The sequence below is a fragment of the Toxorhynchites rutilus genome, chromosome 3 (assembly GCF_029784135.1).
Source record: "Toxorhynchites rutilus septentrionalis strain SRP chromosome 3, ASM2978413v1, whole genome shotgun sequence".
NCBI lineage: Eukaryota > Metazoa > Arthropoda > Insecta > Diptera > Culicidae > Toxorhynchites > Toxorhynchites rutilus.
Genome location: NC_073746.1, coordinates 247044986 through 247053501, shown reverse-complemented (window position 1 = coordinate 247053501; position 8516 = coordinate 247044986). Strand labels below are relative to the sequence as shown.

Here is an 8516-nt window from a genome sequence, read left to right as displayed (position 1 = left end):
TAATGAGTCCGTTGAAAGGAGGTCAACTCTAATACTGCGAAAAATGTTTTCCGAACACTTGCACCTGATAGTTGGGCGGTGATCCGGCTGAATCGCCGTGGTAAGTAACGAAATCGAAAGGTTGGTCATGCATTTTCACGCGACTGTGCGATGTCGACGAGCCAGCAGTGATCAAATTATCCGCTGCCTGCGGATGCTGGTAACCAACGTGGCTGAATGGTTGCGGAGCGAACGGAGCTGGCAGGAATACGTTGTTCCCGAAATATGTAGTCAATGGTAATTGACGGTAAACATTTGGGAAGGTGTTCCAAGCTGGTGCGCGGTACTGTTGCACATTGTAGAAGGCACTCGGGGGTGATTGAACTGAACTGCCTTCGTTTTGAGGAAGAGTGTCAATTCGGTTTTCAGTATCGTTATTGGCTAGCGTGTTTACGGCAGCTGGATCTACAGTTGTTTCATCTGGTGCAGTTGGTATTTCCTCGGTGGGTGGTGCTGTTGGTGAACTCATCTCAGGAGCATCAGTTGATGGTTCCGTAGATGGTGTAACAGGTACTTCTGTAGGGGTACTGGAAGCTTCGGTAGGTGCAGCTGTTGTTGGCGGTACGGTAGACATGATCGAATCCAAAAGAGGTATCCTGGATGGACCGGTTGTAACCATCATTTGCATTTGCATTGGTTCTGGGGGTTGAGGTTCCTGAGGTGGTTGCGATTGCTGGGGAGTTTGGGGTGGCTGAGGTTGTTGGAGACGTTGTGGGGGTTGAGGTGATTCATTTACTAGACGCTGAGGTTCACTTGGAATTTCAAACCGCATGCTCACTGGTCCAGATGTAGTCGTTTTCTTGGAACCACTACCACCAGAGAATTTGGCTGATGAAGACATCAAAATCTGCTGTAGTGGATTAACAGCATTGTCCTGTTTATTATTTGGTTTGGCAGGATTGCTCAAACTAAAGAACTGCGCAAAGTGGCTAATCAAATGATGAATTGTCCTCTTCTCCCTAGCCACCTCGCGATCTTCATTGAAAGCCTGACACGGGATCACTATCACTGCCACAACAAACAGCACAAATGAAATCATTAAACTAATCTTCATTTTCACGGAGCAATGTATATGCCATACATATATGCGAAAATAAATCGATCTCGTTTAAGAACCACCGGACACGCCTGACTCGGATCACGTTCAAAAGTGAACTGATTAAACTACTTCAAGTGACCATTGCTTATTAGAATAGAGAGAACGCAGTATCCGTTTTTTTTCCTATACTTTCGTTACACCGGGTTGTTTTTTTTTCACTTGCTTTTCATTTCATGTCTTTTTTTTCGCTGCCCGGTTTTCTTGAGTCTTTCGGTCACATTTCGCTTTGCTTTGGCTCAAGAGACGGTAATACATCATTAAGTGAGCCAGTAAAGTGTGCATTGCGTACGGAGACGTGACTGTTGACGAATAAACTTTTGAGGGAGTACAAATTATATTCTGCGTGATTAGTTTGCGGAGAAAACAAAGTTTATGTGTTATCCCAGAACGTTTTATTTGAGAACAGTTGTCATGAATACATGAATACTACATGAATATCTGAATTATCATTATTTGAATATTCTTTTTTTATGTTTCCCTAAGATATAGATTTACACATTTTCCACGTTCGACGGTTTTATTTTCGATACCAATTATTATAATTATGTGATAGACACATGATATGGCATCGAGAGAGAGAACAATTTTTGAAAATTATACGATCAAAGAATTGTCGTCAATCTGCCGATTTACATATAACTCACAGCCACGTAAATAAAGCGATAATAATGGTTCTGTCATGCACTCGGTTGAATGAATGGTGCTAATCGCCACTCAGTTTATCTGTTCTTCCGTGATCACGGCTAATTGGTTTCTAGACATTGAGGATAATCGAACATGATATTTTGGAAAAGAACAGCCTTGGGCAAAATCGTTTTGGCAACACGTTCTCCGTATATTTTGAGATTGGTACGCTACTGAAAAGCTAGAATGTCGTGATCTATAAGTGCACTATGTAGACTAGTTTGATGTATTGCGATTGTTCATTAACATAAGAGTGTGACGATTGATGACTGTTGTTCGTTAGATGTCAAGGTTTAGACATAAAACACAATCTCCACCTATTGGGCGTGGATCCGGTCTAGCAATGATCTGAGTTAAACCCTCTAAACTTTATTTCAATAAATATCCATACTGAGCATGGATTGATAAGTAAGGTTTCGTTATTGTTACGTTAAATTATTGAATTTTTATGTAATGTTTCGAAAATGAATAGAATATTCATATAGAAAAATAAAATTAAAATAATCAACTGATTGGAGGGCTGATGGCACTAATAGCTGTCATTTGAGAGCATCTATATGTTCTACTGAACGGAAATAAATGACACACAATCTAAATTATTTATTACACCTTGTACACGCCGCCTACTCAGCTTGAATTAGGCATATTAGAGTACATTAACCGGTCTATTGACCGAACACTATCCGAGCAGGTATTGCCTTAAAAAATCGGAAGACTGACAGATGATAACTGTCGTTTCTGCAATTTCGTAGGTGAAACTTCGGAACATTTACTGTGTCAATGCAGTACACTAATTCAGACTGCGGATTCTTGGAAAGAGCATTTTTATGCCTAACGAGATATGGTCTGCTGAACCAAAAAAGGAAAGGAACTTCATAAAGGAAATCATACCTACTTGGGGGGATATGCAAAGTCATGGGTGCTTATTCCCTGAGTGATGGAACGAACTGACAGTGCATACATAGCAAACTGGAGTGCACTACAATAGATCAAACCTGGGTCATGCGGATTCAATGAAGTATTTTTTTCAAGTGCCTTTTGCTTGAAAAAAAAAAAGATTATCTTCGAACTTTTTTCCTCTCACACTATCTGTCAAATGTTTCTCCAATCAAAGAAACAAACGTTTTCGTGATTCGGACTTGCTTTATTTACGTTTATGTTCGAAGCATTTTTTTATTTCTCTATTTTTGAGATTTTCAGCCTCCTGGGCTGATTCGCATCAGCAAAAACGTCCGAAACCATGCCGCGATGTCTTCTTCTTAAATGGCTCTAACGATTCTAGAGGAACTTCGCTGTCTCAACGTAATATTACTTGCGTCATTTTTATGCCAAATAACACGCCTTGAATGCATTCTGAGGGGCATGCTCTAGAGAATACGCCTGACCAAAGTAAAAGTCGGAGGAAATTTCTTTGACGAAAAACTCCCCCGACCAGAACGGGAATCGAACTCGAGCCCCGGCATGTTAGTTGTAACGCTAACCACTCGACCACGGGAGCACCATGTTGCGATGTGCACTTACAATAAACATTAATTAATTTTACATGTACATACGGACAAGCGATTGACAATAATACAATATACAAAAAACAAATTTCATCATGAGAGTTTCCACACATTTGAACTTTTTTTTCTCCCTGGTCGTTTGACGAGGATGTCCGCTTATCATGGCCCCAGGCCACTGATGAGGAATCCGCGTCGTTCGAAGATGCAGACTGTTCTTGTTCCCCTTACCGCGAAGGGGAAGGAATAAGGATCTTCGATTTGATCACAAGTTATTTGTTTAGTTTTTTAACACGTTCATCGCCCAAAGCGGCTTTTCCTTGCGGAGCTCAACATGCGGATAAATTATTAAATGAAGATCAAACTTAGTTTGTAGACAACTTTTACATGATCTAGCAATATTTTATTCAATTTGAAGACGAATGGACTACAATAACACATGCCAAAGTCATATTATATGGGTTTCGTAAAAAGCTGCAGTACAAACTATCCGCACTATAAATTAATAAAAAGTATAGTATAAACATTATAATGGTATGGTATTGCATCAAATTCTTTTTCAAAATCCTATTCAATTTGAACGAGGAAAGTGTCACCCATATCTGGGTGACGGGGCGATGAAAGTGTTAAATACACTTTCATACAGCATCATTTGAAAAATAGAGTAGAGCAGCAGTTCGTGAGAGGTCATCGCCAAGCACATCCGAAACCGAATTTTACTCTAGAAAGTGGTCAGTTTGATTGAAAATGCGTTGTTCAGTGAAAGACTATCCGAATACGAGTAAAGATACTCGCAAAAGTCTCCATCGTTTCCACTCGAATGCGTTCTTACAAACGCACTGGGTCGGTTTTCATGGAGACGACAAACTTATTCCGAACAAGGATACCCGTGTGTGTGGAGTAATTTTAAACTAATAGTGTTGCAAAGTTTTTAGTGACTTTTGCAGGACTATTTCAATAGAAATACGCTGTTCCAGTTAACTGGAAAGGGAACCTCCTAAGACACAAAAAATAATAAAATTTGACGGGAAATACAATTGAATTCCAATTATTTTTAATTATCTCAATTTCTCTGAAACTACAGTCCCTGCCAAAATATTAACTAGATCTTTCTGATACTGAACGCTAGTATTAATTGATGCAAAAAGGTAGTTCGTTCATTTTTTTTAATTTTGATTTATTTTGCCTTTGATAACAATACTTTATCTATATAGTGGATCATAAGAAAAGTAACACATTTTCCCCTCTTGATTATTGGATCTCTTTTGACATTTCTATTGGATTATTTTTGACAACCAATTTGATTCAATCCGCATGATCCGGGATCAAACTAATGGACTTTTGAGAGGGGAGCTTAATTTAGAAGGTAGAAAATCGATTTTTTTTCAGCATTTTCGGGAGACTTAAACCTTCGGAAATGTAATACTGAAAAGTTTTTTTTTCGATATTTCATCTCGTTAAAAAGTCATACCAAAAACTTTGGGGCCACTTCTACGGGAGTAGCATTAATATACGAATCTTGAAACGCTTTTTTCTCGAAACCATTTTTTTTCAGTTGGTGGTACGTTTAACCCTGAATTTAGTGGACCGAATTGGATAAAGTTTTTCAATCTCGTTGAAAATTTAGTATCTAAATTGTTATGTAGCCGGTTTTAGATATCTCAATTTTTGTGTTTGAAATGATTTTTTAAGACAGTATTCTGGTCTAGAAATTTTACAAAATCATATTTTTTTCATATTTCTGAAGTTTGGGCATTCAAGAATATACGCTAGAAAGACTTTTCGAAAATTCCATTATTTATCTAGTTCAAGCCATTTTAGTGATGCGGTATCTAATCTGGTACGACCATAACAGTTAACTTCAAACGCGTTTTTCTCGAAACTGTTTTTTAAACTGACGTACACGATATCTCATGTTCTACTGAACCGATTTATATCGATTTATATGAATACAATCTGTATGCGTCTCTCTATCGCATGATCCAAGAAAAAATCGTATTTTTTAAAATTTTACTATTTTTAAAAAGTCGGGAAACGTAGAAAAAACTTTCTGAACAGCATTAAAACAATGTTCAAATGGCTGCCATTTTGGCATTTTTTTCTAAATTTAGTTTTTTCTTTCAAAAGCCGCTACGTAACAATTTAGATAGTTCATTTTCAAATACTGAAAAAAAATCAGAAATATCGGACCACTAGATTCTGAGATAAGCGTACCACCAGCAAGGAACTGTTTTAGAGAGAGCATCTATGCGCCCAGCTGCCAACAGCATGGTAATTACTGGGGGGAATGGTGTTAGAGACCTTAAGTAAAAGTTGAAATTTCACAAAAAATATATAGCTATCTATCTAAAGTCTAAGTCTCTTTTTATAATAAAATTTGTTTTTGAGGCAGAAAGTTTGCAAAATGAATCTGTCCGGCATTTTTGAAAAAAATAAGAATGAGTCGGGAAAGACGAACTCTCGAAGGGAAAGATGGACACTAACAAAAAAGTTATATTTTGAAACTAAAGTTGATGTACTTAATAAGTGGAGACTCCAAATAAAAACGATTGAACAAGAGATTGACTAAAATAACCTAGTAATTTTTCTCATTTTTTCAAGTCTAAAACAGTTTCCGGCTTCCGGAATGACAGATTCGGATTACGTTTTAAAAACCGCTAAGCCAGCCATCTGAGTTGGTTTATTTCAGCCATCTGTACCATCTAAGTTGGGTTATTGCACGAATGCTTCAGTTAGTTATTTCTGCCAATCCGAAAGTCAATTATCTGACTTCCGTCATGGAATTCCCATAGAATCTAGATCGAGGAGATTGGGATTTTTTTCGAGAAATTGGGATTTTTGAGGTACCGTATGAGTGTTGTGCTTAAAATGTTGGAATTCAATGCAGTTGTGTTCACGGGGGACCCTTCATTAACAGCTTTTACAGACTCTTCCATCCGATGGTTCGTCCATAACTTCCGGTTGCTCTCGCAAACGCAGTTAGTGGGCATCTGTTAAGGAAAAGAAGGAGGGGATAATCATACAAAATGTTCGCCTTTCCCTACGATTGAGTGTCCGTCTTACCCGACTTAATATACTAATCAAGTTTTTCATCAATATTTCTGGAGTAAAAATGAGAAAACTCACCGCTGATTCGATAAACTAGAAAAGAAGTGATGGTATAATACTCACGTAACGAAAAATACCCCAAAAAATAACTCAATAACAATGAGAACCTTAGTTTCTGCAGACGGAAATTTACATCGAGCTGCTCTATTTTTGTTTTTATTTACAATTTTAACAGAAGGTCAGCTAGGTGTACATAGTAAGTGGCAAAGGTATTTATAAACTGTATTGCAAGTTTATACATCATTAAAATTGAAAATAAAAATATAATAATATCATACATAGGTGTCCATCTTTCCCACCATGCCCCTCTTTCCGGACCATCCCCTACAAGTTTTTTTCAACTTATACGAGAACTGCCGTATGAAATTTTACCTTGAAATGGAAAACTACTGATTGGTAGACCACCGTAGATGTTTTAAATAACAGGTAAGCCACAAGTTCGGCCACCCCTACTATATTGGAACCTAGAAAATAAAAAATATACCCAACTACCAAAATGTCCCAACATCCAACTTTAATTCCAACACCGAATTAACATTACAAAAATCCGTAATTTTTCGACCTTCCAGAGTTGATTACCACCTTAATCACCCAATGTCAGCTTTCTATGTTGCAGTCAATTGTTGTTTATATCGCTCGGAAAATGCTTTAAGTCATTTGCATAGAAGATTTTCTCGGAACATAGATCAGAGAACCAAGAATATTCCCTTGTGGCCAGATGGAATTGTAAACTCATTGGATTTAGCATCGTGAGTCCTGAAAGTCTTGCGGGATGATAAATACGAAGTTAGCCAATTAGCTCCGTCGAAATACATAATTTCTTTGCTTCATACTGAAGATGTGAAGGTAGATTTTGGACAGCTCCCAGGCCTGAAATTCTATAAGGTCACTGTCAGAGATGTCCCCAGCAAATTTAAGTTAGTTTTTCTTCTGATAAAGGGCCTGGCCGGGAAAGGGAGTAAAAAGTGCCTCCAATCCAAATCACCAGCTGTATGGCAAATATTGTATAGGATATTAAATAATAAATTTTGGCGGTTTATTTGAACCCGTATGTGGTTTAACATAGGATCTATAGTGACAAACATACTTTTTCGTTTATTTCGCGCCATCCTCAAAAGCTTCGAGATAAAAATTTGAAAAAAATATTGAATGTGCATCCTGGAAAAATATCAAAAAAAAAATTGGATTTAGAGATTCAGTACTACTTTAATTCATACTTAAATGTGTTCCTACGACTTTTCTAGATATGTGTGATTTTTTTCAGATTTTTTTCAGTGTTGCGCGGTACAAAAAATATTATTTTTATATTTCCCAATGATCTGGCAGCAATACCATATATTTGAGTCCTTATTTGGTACACCATAGGATCTATGGTGAAAAATGCACCTTTTCGTTTTTTTTCACGTCATATTGAGAATGTGTTTGAAATTGTATAAAAATGTTGATCGATACACCTTAGTAAGATGTACTTTCAGTATTTTTTTCATATTTTTGTCTCAAAGCTATTGAGAATGGCGTGAAAAAAACGAAAAGGTGAATTTTTCACCATAGATCCTATGGTGTACCATATAATGACTCAAATATATGGTTCTGCTGCCAAAATGTTTTATTTAGTACCCTATACAATATTTTCCATACAGCTGGTGATTTGGTTTGGGGACACTTTTTACTCCCTTACCCAGCCAGACCCTTGGGAAATATAAAAATAATACTTTTGTACCGCGCAACACTGAAAAAAATTACACATATCTAGAAAAGCCGTAGGAATACATTTAAATATGGATTGGAGTAGTACTGAATCTCTAAATAAAAAAAAAATTAAACATTTCAATATTTTTTCATTACATAAATTTTTCATGAAATATTTTTTTGATAATTTTTCTTGATACACCGTAGTAAGATGCACATTCAGTATTTTTTTTAAATTTTTATCTCGAAGCTTTTAAGAATGGCGTGGAATAAACGAAAAAGAGCGTTTTTCACTATAGATCCTTTGTTAAACCACAAAGGGGTTCAAATAAATCGTTTCTGAGGACCTTGGTTTTCTGTTCACATATGCAAATCCCTTGCCAAATGAAGAACTT

At 36.9% G+C, this 8516-nt stretch overlaps 1 protein-coding gene across 1 annotated transcript in view; it reads left to right on the top strand.

Annotated features, from left to right (window-relative positions):
- The window catches only part of LOC129777583 (probable serine/threonine-protein kinase roco5), a 42351-nt gene continuing 33835 nt past the window's right edge, over nt 1-8516 (top strand). Inside the window, exon 1 of the mRNA XM_055783950.1 lies at nt 1-100. The gene's annotated coding sequence lies outside the window, so the exon portion shown is untranslated. The remainder of the gene's footprint in view (nt 101-8516) is intronic.